Source organism: Cupressus sempervirens, chromosome 11 (genome assembly GCF_028749045.1).
Source record: "Cupressus sempervirens isolate cs-2001-9-10 chromosome 11, ASM2874904v1, whole genome shotgun sequence".
Taxonomy (NCBI): domain Eukaryota; kingdom Viridiplantae; phylum Streptophyta; class Pinopsida; order Cupressales; family Cupressaceae; genus Cupressus; species Cupressus sempervirens.
Window position 1 is genome coordinate 294,717,144 of NC_143128.1, and position 16,524 is coordinate 294,733,667.

Consider the following 16,524-nt stretch of genomic DNA (forward strand, 5'->3'; position numbering starts at 1 on the left):
AACTTATTTTAATAATAATTTTCATTTATTAGTCCAACAGTTTCCAAAGATTAACCCCCTTTTTCCGAAACTTCACTTTCTTGGGCCCGCCTGCCTTAGCAAAGATTTTTCTTTTTTAATTATTTGAAAAGGGGACATGACAAGTCCTCCCCTCCCAATCATTGCTTGTCCTCAAGCAATGGCTTAACAATAAACCAATCAATCCACCTGGATCCCAAATGTAGTCATGAACTATACTACTACCAATTAACATAGGCTCCTGTAATATCCTCTGCAATATGACCAAGAGGAATCCATAATCAAATTGACAATTATAGCTCAACCAAACTCCAAAATCACCACTACCGCAATCAAAAACCCATGAGGCACAAACTCTTAGAACATCAAAACCCAAGTAAAGTGGACAAATCAAACTACCAACACAGTAAATGCCATCAACGCATCCCACTGGCCTATATGGAATGTACAATCCAACTCTGCAACAATGGTGAACCCTCTCGAATGAAACTGTACCAAGTATGGAGAATCCACACACTGTACAACTCCTACAGTCAACACAACTCTGCAAATCATCGGCCACTATCTCATAACCATAACTCCCATACAGTGCTAATGGTGAAAAGACATTACAAGATAAAGAGTAAGAAATGGAATCCAAACCAAATTTTCCTGCCATCAACTCCTCAAAACAAGGATCAAATGCTAGCTGATGTTCATACCCTGCAATATAATGTTGATTAAAAAAACCAACCTCAGTCAATAGCTCACCATGAACAAGTGATACAACCCACTGTGACTGATCACTAGCTAAGTCAGGAGATGTCATAGCCAAAGGAGTAGAATCAATAACAACACCCATTGAAGCATCACTCCCAAACTCCTGCTCTAAGTCACATATCATCAAGCTGTCAACTGCAGAACCTATCACCATGTCATGCACATCACAACTCTCATCTTGAGGCATCAAATTGCCCCATAACTGATGATAAGCACTAGGAACCAAAGTACATCTCTGTACCATTATCTCATCAACATGGTCATCAAAGGTAGATTGATGAGCGTACCTCATAGTGTAATGTCGATAGAATGTGCCAATCTCAGTCAGTGGCTCAGACTGTAATCCAGATGAAACTAACTGCAATTGATCATTAACCATGTTGGAACTGACTACTACCTCCGCAGATATCACCAAGGAAGTAGTATTACTAGCAAGAACCATGCCAACTGTCGACTCACCAACATCACACATGATCTTTGATACATCTCTAGTCTCTGTGCCATCAATACTAGAGGCCACCACCATGTCAGTCATACAACAATCTGCTACAACACACAACTCAACTGAACCTGACTCTAGTGGGAATGAACCTGATATGCCAATGTTAGTATCAAGAATGGATGCATCCCCATCTCCACTGTCTCTGACAATCTCGGCCATGGACATCCTCGGATCACCAAACACCATAGCTTGTGACTGTATAGAATCAGGTAAAGACTGTAGTCGCTCTAACTCCATGGTCACCTTAGCCAAATGAAACTGTGACTCCTTGAAAGCCAACTGTGTACTCTCAAGAATCTCAGAAGTCACCTCAAGCTGCTCAGTAAGCTCACTCACCTCATCTTCCTTGGCCAACAATGCATCATATGTTGTACTGCCCCACTCCATAAGATAATCTCTGTCGGCTACCAACTGCATATAATTTTGTCTCAAAATCCAAATAGCCTCCCATAAAGAGTGGATCTCTGTCAAGGAAAGATAACTTCCTCCCTGCTCATCACTAGTAGGAGAACCCCATCCATAAACTACTAACAACTGACGAGCAGCATCGAAATGTTGGCAAGTGATAGCAATGTCTTGGTCACTAACTCTCAACTGATTAGACACATGATGGCACTGGCTTGACTGTCTCCTACAAACCTCCTCTGATGCACTGTCTGAAGGAGTGTCCTCAAAGTTACTAGTCTCTAGAGTATTACCATCCATATCCTGTGAATCAAATCTAAAGCTCATATCAACATACGGAGTATCAAAAACATTAGCATTGCTGTCCAACTCCTCTATACCCAAGGAAACTAAGTCTTCAAAATTGCCCACTGCATCCTCCTGGATGTCATCAATGCCAATATGATCTTGGGACTCATCTATACACACTGCCAAATATGAAATATCATCAACACATTCCAGCAAGTATGGTCGACTAGATATATGAACAAAGCCCAACATGGGTGTATAAAAACTAATACCAACATTGGACAAGCTGCTAGCACAAGAAAAGACAACATCGTGCAATCTGCTAATCAAATCCATGATAGCATCCAAACAAACACTGCTACCAAAAAGTGTTAAAGATCTCCTGTCAATTGAATCCCAAATGCCAATATAACAATCTTGAGTCCATATCTGTAAACTAGAATCAGCTGGTAACTCAAGCAAACTCCTCACCTGAGTAATATGACCAATACCAACTAACTCCACATACCTGTCATGATGAGATAATGAAGTCACAATACTATCTTTGTTCACCTTTAGCTGGCTGGACAAATCATGTGAAGTACTACCAGCCTCAACCTCATGTGATGAAGCATCTAACTGTGCCTGGTACTCTTTCTCAGCAAAGTCATGAATGTTCAATGTCTGCTCATCTCTACCAGGTAACTCACCATCCTGCACAACAACATCCTCATAACCATCATCTGAACCCACTACACTATAGTCACTGCCTGTTGTAACTATACCATCTTGAATACCTGTGGCATCACCCTTTGACGACCTGTAAACAATTATCTCAATTTGAGTATCAAGTTGACTGTTACTATCAATCTGTGTGATATCCTTTCCCACCACCTCCTGTGGCAGAGTAGAATCTGAGACCTCTACCTGGCTATCAGCTAGTTTCTCAAACTCCTCATGCAAGTTCTTGGGAATTGTGTCATCTGTCCTGTGAGAAAATCTGCCAAATAGAAATCCTGTCAACTTATCCACCTTAGCTGGGTCAGATAACATGTCATTTATACGGTGGTGCTCAACCAACTGTTTAGACATGTCATGGCTTATTTTCATAAGTTTATCTCGAATGTCTAAATAACCATCCTTTCTACTATTTTGACTCTGGCTATCAATTGTCCAAGATCGTTCCCTCTGAGACTCTGTACTATACCCGTCCATTCTGGATAAAGTAGAGTGTAACTCCAATAGGATATAACTTCTTCAAGCACCAAGAACTAACATGAAAATGATTAGAAGTATCATGCAACCATATATTTGGATATGCAACTGATTAGAAGCAACATGCAACCACCAAATTATGACATGCAAGATCTGGGTAGTTGTCAAAACTGACATGCAAGATCTGGGTAGTTGTCAAAACTGACATGCAAACTTCTACAACCACCAAATTCACCAAGAACTAACATGCAAATGATTAGAAGTAGCATGAAACCATAGATTTGGACATGCAACTGATTAGAAGCAACATGCAACCACCAAATTATGACATGCAAGATCTGGGTAGTTGTCAAAACCGACATGCAAGATCTGGGTACTTGTCAAAACTGAAATGCAAACTTCTACAACCACCAAATTCACCAAGAACTAACATGAAAATGATTAGAAGTAGAATGTAACCATAAATTTTAACATGCATCTGATTAGAAGAAACATGCAACCATAAATTATGACATGCAAAATCTGGGTAGTTGTCAAAACTGACATGCAAGATCTAGGTAGTTGTCAAAACTGACCTGCAACTTCTACAAACCCTCAGGCTGGCAAGATCATGGCTCTGATACCACTGAAATGTCCCCTTTTCTGATTTTTTATGATATTTCCAACCTTTAATCAGATCTTTAAGATCAAACAACTGATATCACAAAGATCCACCAAATTTCTCAAGAAACCCCAAATCGGGTATGTTGAAAATAGTGCTAAAAGCTTCACAACTTCACAAATTATTAATGAATCTTAAAATGGAAATTTTTATAGAACTTTCAGCAGCATAACAGCCTACAAATTGACATTTCCAGATCCGTATAGCCTTTACACAACAGCTCGAAAATGTAGGACCAAAACTATGCTCATCGGGCTCCCGAAATAGCACAAAATATGCCCGAAAACACCACAAGAACACTAATAATCTATCTCAGAAGTTTAATCACATCCCAATATATATATTCAGCTCTATTTTAACAGCTTAAAGTATAAAATACAGCAGCAACCAAAACTGATATGAAATACTCAACTGGAAACACCAAACTCTTACAAAAATACACCCGGAAACTCACAAATCTGCATTGTTCAGCACAAAGGCAAACTCTGTATGAGCATGCACATGGAATGGCTTCAAACTCCCATCCTTAGCCTTCCTGGAAACCTGCAAACTCCCGTTCTTGGGTCTCCCTGGAAACCTGCAAACTCCCGTTCTTGGGTCTCCTTCTCCACAGGTTTGGCAGCCTCTGAAGAATAACAAAGAATGAGCAAAAATCAAGTTCTGGAATCAGCCCCAAAATGCCTCCAAACCCTTTAAAAGAGGGCATAACTGTAACTCACGTCCAAGAGAGGTTAATGAAACTTATTTTAATAATAATTTTCATTTATTAGTCCAACAGTTTCCAAAGATTAACCCCCTTTTTCCGAAACTTCACTTTCTTGGGCCCGCCTGCCTTAGCAAAGATTTTTCTTTTTTAATTATTTGAAAAGGGGACATGACATAGCATGAACTTTCACATCCGCAAAGAGCTTTTCCAAGATGGTTGACCTTCCATCTTCTACAAAACTGTCATTTTGCAAAAAATGTTCACATCAACATTTTTTGACAACTTTATATTTTTTACACATTTTTGACAATTTGCCTCTTTTGCTAACACATGCCTATTTGACACCATATATAGGTCCAAATGACTTACAATTTACATGTTTAATTCATTTGTGGATTTATATAATCTAACATATTTCTAAAAGTGTGATAACATAGCAGTTTATATAATCTAACATAATAATAGAGAAATTTTTAGATTATTTGTGCAATTTTTAGATGATTTGTGCAATGTATGATAACACAATTCACAATCTATTTGTATTTAATATTTTTATTAGCACAAGGCTCTATAGGCGAAGATGCAATGATTGATATTAATGTTAGCCCCAACATTGAACAACCAAACAAGAGAGATGAGGAAGTAGAAACCATCAAGAAAGAAGGCGAGTCTATCATTCAATCACCCAAAACTCTTTAGGAGATGATTTGTGCAATGTATTGTCATACAATACACAATCAATTTTCATTACCCCATTAAAAAAATTGCAAGAGTTACCAATATATTTGTATGGAAATGTGCAATTTTTTTCCTTTTGAATTGATAATATTTTATCAAAAAGAAATCCAAGAGTACATTCAATCACAACATATATAGAGGGTAGAGTACCAAGATTGTTGTCACATATCATAATTATATATCAATATGATTGGAAAATCAAATTACATTCATATAGACTCTTACCATGACATATGTATGATAGTAGCATATTACATTAGAAACCAAGACTAGGGGCTGAAAACACAATATATGTTGTACAATATAGTCCAAGCCCAGGGGTAAAAGGAACCCTCAGATACCCAAAGACCAAGTGTTGAGGATACAATCATAATAGAAAAATCTAGCACTTTATTAACTGCAAGAATACAAATACCATCATTGCACTATCTAGAACAAAATCTGGAAAGCAACTATGTAGTGTCACCTGTAAAATGAGTACTAGGCCCATGAAAATACAAAAAACTAGAGATGATTTGGGAGATGATCAGCCATTGCACTAACTACAAAAATGGCCTCAACATGTAAAATCCTCAAACATAGTCTCAAGTAAAGTTTTTATTGAAAGAGTCCATATCATTCTTTTCTATAAGTTACTCAATGGTTCATACTTCTTCATTTGATATGACAATTTTAGGTATGAAATCATCATAATCAGGTATAAATACTCTATTTTCATATCTAAAACCCAAGTCCTTGGAAAGTGTGTTCTATTACTTCTTGCTATGATGGTTCTAGAGCTCAAGGTAAGACTTGAAAAAATCTTCATTAGCCTTCCTTGATTTAGGCCAACAACTTGCATATTTAATCCCAAACTTGTGAACAATTATGTGTCCAATATCCCTCAGCTCATCAAATCTTTCTCTTGAGATTTCTACTACACTAGACAAAAAATTAATAAGAGCTCTAAACAGTTGGGCAACACTAAGGTTCATATTCTAGTATTCTTTGAGGTGTCGTCACAATATTATTTTCTGTCATAGAGATGTAAATCAGCTCCAGAGTAACTTTACGCAACATTAATGTACCATCACACCATCTAGGCATTGTTAAGCATCTTAGTATAAAGAGAAGATTTAATAAGAAAGGTGAGAACCTTTTAAAATTCTTTGATACTTGAGTATGTCCTTTAATGGGACTATGGAAGGCCATACTTAGTGCTCAAATAAGCCTAATATTTCAGTTCTAAATTGTTAAAAATATGTGCAAAGCTTTTAATTCTTTTATTGTACCAAACTTTTGAGCACCTACCCTATAATAAGGCAAGGGGTTTGTCTTTGTGGTAAATATTCCACTTTATTGATATTTTGTCAAAAATATTACTATCATCATAGTTGTAGAATTAATAGCCCATAACTTTCTTACTTGTACTTTCCAAATTATTTTGAAAACACTAGATCCAAAGGGAACAATAGAAATTACCAAATATGGAGTAAAAGATACTCAAAACTTTCCAACCTCAAGCATGCCTTGGTAAGACCATCTAAATGCTATTTCTGACAATGAAACAATTTTATTTTTTTTAAACTCTACCTATTATCAATATTTTGACATGACCTATTGTTGATTGTGTGACAAGCCCGTTGAATCATCTCTAGATGTAGTTGAGATTTCAATGCTTATTGATGCCGATGACATGACAAACTTATTGATATTTCGATGCCAACTAGTGTTGATGATATGAAAAACCCATTGATATTCCAACATTGACTGGCATCGATGGTATGACAAGCCTATTGAATCATCTCTAGAATCTATCAATATTTTGATGTTTTGAACTAGATGTTTGACAGTGACATATTACATAGGTGGGAGTGTTTTTTGATGGAAAATCATGTCAATAAATTGACAGTGGTTGAGTGTGTCACAATTTCAATAGAATTCTAGCAACGCTATTTTTTTGACATTGATGCATCAAACATTTGATGTTTAAGCATTGAAAAATAGGTCCAAATTTATTAGTGTTTAAAGAATTCATACCCATAGGAGAAACAAGCAAAAATCTAGATACGCATGTACCTAGACAAGTTTTATTTGCTAAGGAATAAAACTATAAAAAAAAACTAAATCCTAAGTATAAATATAAATATTTCATCACATTCTTTATTTGCATAAAAAACAAAAAACTAACTAAAAATATTATCCAAAAAACTCTAGCAACATCACTTATCCACAATTTCAAGTACAACATTATGAATGTTGCATTGCACACTCATGATTATGGAAGAGAGACCAGTAGTCATGAGGGCTAACTTTATCAATATGTAACCACTACATGGGATATCATAAGACCTTCATTTTTTTATAGAAATGTAAAAGGGACATTGAACTACTACCAACTAAGGTTTGAAGGTGTGACTCATTACACAACTTGTTAAAATAGTGCACCTAGTGAAATATGTCTAAAAAATGAATTTTTAAACATTTGACCAATGCTTAATCTAAAAATCTCTAATAATTCAATTTAAAAAATTCTTTTGTTTTCTATTGAACATATATGCAACTTAAATGGACCAAATAGTTATTAGTAATCATAAATATTTGTTATATATAACTTTTTTATTAAACACAAAAGGACAAATACTTCAACAAAAATAATATAGTTATAAAAATAACACATTATTATATAAAATACAACCTATATTCAACACAAATGAGTAGTTGAACACTAAAAGTATTTGACAATCTCATAGATTTCATGAGAAAATACAAGTCATTTATTATTATTAACCTTTTATATTTGTGATGAGACATATAATATGATTTACTCTATGCATGTACATTGTGACCTCAATAGTTGTACACATAAGATTAGTATGTGTACACTAAGATATCAATGTTTATTCAAGTGAGTATCTTATTTTATTGACTATATTATGTTTTAAGTGACACATATATATTAGAGCTCTATGATATTTTATTTGAGACAAAAAGTTATTTATTTCACTTATTAATAAATAAATAAATTTATTTTTTCTATAAGATTTATAAGTTTTCATGTGTTTGAGTATTGGTCTATTTTTTATCAACAAATAATTTACAAATAGATTAATTAATTAGCTGATAGGTTATATTAGGTTGAAAACCATCAAAGATCGTAATTGTCATATATCTGAGAAGAAACTAATTGCCAAAAATAATGTTGTCTCATCTTTGTTGGTCATAGTTACAGTGAAAAATTCATAATAATGGCATTATCTAGAAAATTAGAAGATGCACATGGCAAATTGGAAGATTAGAGTGTTGGTGATAAGATTGATGATCAAGAAGAATGCATGCTTATGTTATGTTCTTTTCCAAATATGTGGGATCACCTTGTTATGGCTATTGGAACCACAAAAACCACTTTCAAATTGGAGGATGTGGTTGGTTCATTGTTATCTAAAGAGATGTGAAGAAAATCTTTTGAGATTGTAAGGAAACTCAGGTGCAGAAACAGCTTCCTACACTAATCTCATAAGGAAAGTATGATGCAAATCCTATTAAAATCTTCTTCACTTACAGATTCAATATCATGTAAACAACAATATTGCAGTCAACCATGCATACAAAAAATAGACAGAGAAAGGAACACATAACACAAGGATTTTCTGGTGGGGAAAAACCTTTCGGTAAAACAACCCCACCCCTTCAGAACCTGCACAATGTATTATCTTCAACATAAGGTTACAATACACTTGCAATGCAAGTTCAACATCAACAACAAAAGACTCCAGTAGCTACTTGCAGTACCAACAATACACCTTTTTCGCATCATATCTCTTCGCAACCCTAAAAATGCTTATAACATGCACTTCACTTTTAGGGCTACTCCCAAAGGTAAACCGTATTAGGGTTTTACCATTCTCTAAGAAAATAGGAACCCCAAAAATCTTAGTTGCCACATGTCTTCACCTGTCATTGAATCTTCCTAACATAGCTCTTACGTGTCATAGGAATCTGTCATAACCGTTTTAGTCATGATTTCCTTTCACACAATTCAAGATGTCGACACATCAACATTATTTGCAAGAAATACATTTTAAAAAACAAATAATAAGAATAGGAATTATACAATGTTGAGACACCTTATTCCTAACATTCTCCCACTTGTCGAACACCTTGTAAGAGCAATAGGAACATAATAGGAACTAACCACTATAGGCCAAAAGGCCCATAGACTCTGAACACCATTTGAACTTCTCAGTGCCCACTAGTTTCGTTAATGCATTTGCAACATTCTTCATAGTATCTACCTTCTCCAAATTTACCTTTCCATCTTCCACCATATCTCTCACAAAGTGATACTACACATCAATGTGCTTCGTTCTGGCATGGAAAGTTGGATTCTTTGCAAGGCAAATAGCACTCTGACTGTCACACCAAATAGTAATCTATTCTGCATCAACACCAACATCAGAACATAATCTCTTAAGCCAAATGGCTTCCTTACAAGCATGAGTAGCAGCCATGTACTCACCTTCTGTAGTGGATAAAGCAATCACAGGTTGTCACTTGCTCATCCAACTGATAGAACCACCAAAAATAATGAACACATAAGCACTGGTGGATCTCCTATGATCAATATCACCTGCCCAATCTGAATCCACAAACCCATGAATACAAACTGAATGCAGAGATCTAGAAGAGTTACCATGATAACATATGGATTAATCTGATGTACCCCTCAAATATCTGAATACTCACTGAACTACATCCCAATGTATTTGTCCAGGATTAGCCATAAATTGACTCAGGACTCTCACTGCTTGGGCAATGTCTGGTCTAGTACAGACTGTGGCATACATAAGACTTCCAACTGCACTAGCATAAGGTACTCTACTCATGTCCTCAACCTCACTAGGAGATTTTGGACAATTATCTATAGATAACTTTGTTCCCATAGGAATAGGAACACATAGTGGTCTACAATCTTCCATGCTGAGCCTATCCAACATAGACTTCACATACTTACTTTGACTCAACCAAAGTTTTCTGTTAGACCTATCTCTATTGATTTCCATACCTAAGATGTACCTGGCTACCCCAAGATTTTTCATCTCAAACTATGCTGACAACTAAGATTTAAAATCAAAAATCATACCCTTACCCTTCCCAAATAGCAACATATCATCAACATATAATGCAACAATAAGAAGGCGATCATTTTCAATTCTAAAATAAACACAATGATTTGATTTTGATCTCACAAATCCAATTGACAACACAAAGGCATCAAACTTAAGGTACCACATCCTAGGAGATTGCTTCAAACCATATAGAGATTTCTTTAATCTGCAAACTAAGGATTCTTTACCTTTAACAATGTAGTGCTCAGGCTGTTACATATAAATCTCTTCCTCCAAATCACCATGAAGGAAATTTGTCTTCACATCCATCTATTCTATCTCTAAATCACATGATGTGGCAAGAGATAACAAAAATATAATGGATTTCAACTTTGCAATAGGAGAGAATATCTCATCATAATCTATTCCCTCTACCTGTGAATACCCCTTGCAACCAATCTAGCTTTGTACCTTTCAACACTGTCATCTATACAGAATTTCTTCTTGAAAACCCATTTACAGCCAACAGATTTTCTCCCTTTAGGCAAAGGTACAAGGTCCCATGTTTTTTTTTTCTCTAATGAAGCAATCTCATCATCCATAGCTTCAATCCAGGAACCTACATCTTCCATGCCCAAAGCCTCTTTCACAGATCTAGGCTCATCAGTGTTAGTAATCAAAGAAAAAGCACAACTGGAATCTAACATAGAATAACCAAACCTTTCTGGTTGCTTTCTTTCTCTCATGGACCTCCTCAAGGGCTGAGGTTGAGGTTGTTCTTCCTCTTCTTCTGAACTATCAGAGCTTCTAGAGCTCTCCTCATCATTAGACCCAACATGGTCTCTATGTTCAGTCTTCTCAGGGGTAGGAGGCAACTGAACAACATCTTTTTCCTTTTCTTTTTCATCTAGTTGTAGCACAATAGGAGAAGATGTTAGCTCTCTAAAAATAACATTTCTACTATACAACACCTTACTAGTCATAGGATCCCAAAGCTTGTATCCTTTCACACCAGCACTGTACCCGATGAAAATACATTTAACAACTTTGTTTTCCAACTTAGATCTTTTCTCCTTTGGAACATGTGCATAAGCTTCACAACCAAAAATACAAAGATGTCTAATTGAAGGCTTATTACCAAACCAAACCTCCATGGGTGTCTTACCAACAAGGGCTGATGTAGGAGATCTGTTAACCAGATAGAAAGCAGTGGCCATAGCTTCGGCCCAAAACCTTTGTTCTAAACCAGCTCCACTAAGCATACTCCTAGCCTTCTCCATCAGTGTCCTATTCATTCTCTCTACAAATCCATTTTGCTGTGGGGTATAAGGAGTTGTCTTATGCCTCTCGATACCTTGTTCTTTACAGAACTATTCAAACTCTACTGAGAAAAACTCACCACCATTGTCAGTTCTCACACACTTAATCTTCTTACTAGTCTGATTCTCTACAAGGGCTTTAAATTCCTTGAATTGACTAAAGACTTGTGTCTTACTTTTAAGGAAATAAATCTATGTCCTTCTACTGTAATCATCTATGAAAGATACAAAAAATATAGACTTGGAGATTGAAGGAACTTTTACAGGACCAAATACATCAGAATGAATAAGATCCAAAACACGATTTTGTTTACCATATACACAGTGTTCACAGAAGTCAAACTCGAGATTGCAATCATTTAACCCCTCAACAAGATTTTTATTTTTCATGGTTCTGAGACCCTTCTCACCAATGTGACCAAATCTCAAATTCCACAACATTGTCTTTTCTGTAGGAAGCTTTCCTTCCAAAGTGTTTGCACCCTTAGGTACACTTGTTGCACTACCATTAGAACCACTAACCATAGTCTTCTTTACTGCTCGTTTAGATGGTGGGGATGAAGTGATAGTTTCTCTCTTCTTTGAAATAGAAGAAATATTACACTAAGAAATGTAAGCTTCAAGCTGAAACAAAGTACCTCTCCTACTACCCTTAGCAAGCACCATAGCTCCTCTCATCATCTTACCTCCATCTTTAGAAAAAACAACTTGCACACCTACATCATTCAGCATACTTAGAGATAATAGGTTTCATGACAAACCTGGAATGTGGATAACTCCATTGATTCCCTTTACTCATCCATCAGGAAATTTGATAGTGACCCTTTCACGTCTAACTATCTTTAGGTGAGAATCATCACCCAAATACACCTTTCCACCATTGAACTCTTCATATCTTGAGAACCATCTTCGATGAGAGGTCATGTGAAAAGATGCACCCGAGTCAACCAGCCACACATCATTAGATGCATGGGCTACCAAAGCTACAATGAATGCATCGCCATCTTCTTGAGATTTTTTAGAACCAAAATCTGAGGCTTTCTTCTTCTTCTTAGGCTCTTTGCAGTCTTTATGGAAGTGCCCAGTCTTATCACAGTTCCAACATTTTTCCTTGGACTTATTGGAAGTCTTTGACTTCCCATGAGATTTGGATCTACCCTTATTGTTAGACTTATTGTCATTTTTCTTTCCTCTTTCCATGGATCTCCCACAAACAACAAGGGCTTCTTTTTCTGAAATGGAAGCCTTTCTCTGCATCTCCTCTGATAACAGCGAAGACACCACATCATCCATTTTGAAGGTGACTAATGTGCTTCTGAGAGCCATCACAAGATGGTCCCATGAATCCGGTAAAGAACACAAAAGTGTGTAGCAATGATCCTCCTCCTCTAACTTGACACCAGCTGATGTCAATTGTGCAGCCAGTAGATTAAATGCATTTAAATGATCCGTTAAGGATCCACCTTCCTCCATTCACAGAGAATAAAACTTCTTCCTCAGGAACAACTTGTTCACCAAATATTTGGCCTGATACACGGCCCCAAGTCTCTCCCACAAACTATATGCGATTTTCTCATCTAAAACATTCAGAAGGACTGCATCAGTTAAATAGAGTCTTATGAGACCCTTATCTTTACGGTCTTTGATATCCAAATTTTCTTGAGCTATAGTTGCTGTTCTTGTAGCACTTGTAGTCACTTCCCATAGGTCACGATCTTCCAACATGTCTTCCATCTTGAGTTTCCACAACTCGAAATTAGTGCCATTAAATTTCTCCACCTCCATTCTTCCATATGATGAACTCGCCATCTCAATCTGCAAATAAGATTCAGGATGCTCTACACAAGACTCCCACTCAACTTGAGATTAGCTCAAAAAACCCTACCCAACAACTAAGATCAAGAGTTGATCAAGCTCTGATACCACTTGTGAGGAAACTTAGGTGTGAAAATAGCTTCCTACACTAATCTCATAAGGAAAGTATGATGCAAATCCTATTAAAATCTTCTTCACTTACAGATTCAATATCATGTAAACAACAATATTGCAACCAACCATGCATACAAAAAATAGACAGAGAAAGGAACACATAAAACAAGGATTTACCGGTGGGGAAAAACCTTTCGGTAAAAAAACCCCACCCCTTCAGAACCTGCACAATGTATTATCTTCAACACAAGGTTACAATACACTTGCAATGCAAGTTCAATATCGACAACAGAAGACTCCAATAGCTACTCGCAGTACCAACAATACACCTTTTTCGCATCATATCTCTTTGCAACCCTAAAAATGCTTATAACATGTGCTTCACTTTTAGGGCTACTCCCAAAGGTAAACTGTATTAGGGTTTTACCATTCTTCGAGAAAATAGGAACCCCAAAAATCTTAGTTACCACATGTCTTCACCTATCATTGAATCTTCCTAACATAGCTCTTACATGTCATAGGAATCCATCATAACCGTTTTAGTCATGATTTCCTTACACACAATTCAAGATGTCAACACATCAACATTATTTGCAAGAAATACATTTTACAAAGCAAATAATAAGAATGAGAATTATACAAGGTTGAGACACCTTATTCCTAAAAGAGATGGCTAAGGAGGCCCTTGTTTCTTGTAGTAGAACAATAGAGAAAAGCAAGAAAAAGGAAAATAATGGAAAATCCAAGTCTCCTACTAGATCTAAGTCTCTTGGTAAAAATCCAAGGAAAAATTTTCAAACTATGGCAAACCTAGTCATCTTCAAAGAGACCGAAAAGAGGAGAATAAAAAGAAAGGTAAAAAGTACTTCTCTGATTCTAATACTGATATATCCTCTCAAGATGATGTAGATGCTTATGTTTCAACCTTGGAAACATAGACATCAGAAGATGTGTGGTTGATAGATTTAAGTGCTTCTTTCTATTAATCTCAAATTGGTTTTGACAAGTGAGTGTCTATACACTTAAGTCATTTACTTAGTTCATGCCAAAAAAGTAACATATGCCAAGCACAACATATAAGTTAGAGGATGTTGAGTAAATAGTGAGTGTTGAGTCACTCATATGCTGAGTCACTCAACTACCAAGCAAATAATATGTGTCGAGTAAGTAGTGCATGCCAAGTCATTTAGATACCGAGTGATAGCATTGAAGTCATAGTTAGTGTTGAGCACCAAGGACTTTAGATGTTACGTAACATAGTTTTAACATAGTTGTTTGTATTGGCACAAACCACTATGTAAACAATTTTTAGGCTGACTTAAGGATTGAATTAAAATATTTTGTTGGTAAGGATGAATCTTAACTGATAATCCCTATGTATTACATGCATCCAATCAAGAAAAGGGAAGGTTTAAGCAGCAATATGGATGAATCATAGTCGTTGATTCACACCTAACCCTAAGTCACCTAGGTCTTCTTAAGGAAGACAAAGCCTAAACTTTTTATGAATTATTAAAGAGAAAAGGAGGGTTTGCATGTGAAAATAGGACATTCATGGTGACCAAGGTATTATGATCTGAATTACATTGCAAAATCAGTTAAAGGAGAACATATGATGGAAACAGTGAATAGTAGAGAGAAATATGATCAAGAAGGATCAAGTACACATCAGTGTAGAGGTGATCTAACATCAATAAATAGAGTGTTAATCATAGGATTATTGTTGAGACATTCTAATTGGTGAATTAGTTATATCTCTTAAAATAGTAGTCCTAGAAGGTTGTATTGAAATCCTCTAACAAGGTGCTTACTTAATTATGAGTTGAAGTCCTTTAATCAAGAACACTTCTAATAGGGTGTTGAAATCCTTTAACAAGGTAAGATCTAATAGTCATTGTAAGCTTTTAACAAGGCAGACCTTTCATAGGGTAGATCATGTTTCGTAATCAAACATTGTAACATCCATTAGATACACTTTATTACTACAGTAGTGAAGATTTGTGGGTGTCATCCCCACTCTAGTTTTACCTTCTCATTGGAGGGTTTCTAGGTAATCATATCTTGTGTCATATATATGTGAATGCTTACTTGAATACATACTTTAGATGTATATAATTTACATGGTATTTTAGTTTACTTATTGAATTGTGAGATGGATGTATGGTGAATTTTTTTATGGGTTAACGTTTAAAGCATTGATTCAACCCCCCCTCAAATTTTATCTTTCCTATTTTAATTTCAACAATTGGTATCAAAGCTTTGTCCTCTAAAAGTGAAGTTTTGCAGCTTTGAGGAAAGATCTTGGAAATGGAAGTCTACAAGTTGGGAAATGTTATTGAGAACTAGGAGATTGAGATAAAACTCATTCTACATCAATTGAATGAAGCAAGAGAAGATTTAAAGAAATCATTGAGAAGAATGAAGGAAAATTCTATTGAGAAGAATGACACACAATACCATGATATGGAAACTACTAAGCTATTTGCAAATGGAGACTCCAATGAATTTGATGTAGTAGTTGTAGATCTAATGGAAAAGACCAGAACCCTAGCGAAAGAGATCATAAATATTAAGATAGAGCAAGAATCATGGGCCATATTACTATGTGAGGTGACCAAACAAAAAAAGAAAGCTATAGAAGAAAAATTCATGACTGAAGATGAAAAAAAGGTTTTGACCAATAGGTTGGAAGAGAAATCATTAGGAATAAATAGGATTTCTCACATGCAATTGGAAACAATGAATCAAGTCATGATTGCTAATCATGATATAAATAGTAAAGACATTGAGATCACAACACTAAAGTTTTAAAATGAATAGTTGAGAAATGGTCTGAAAAGGGAAAAGTAGTTTGCTAAAAGTTTCAACTAGTGAAGCCATCAAGTGCTTTAAAAAATTGATGAGATCTCCTAAATCTA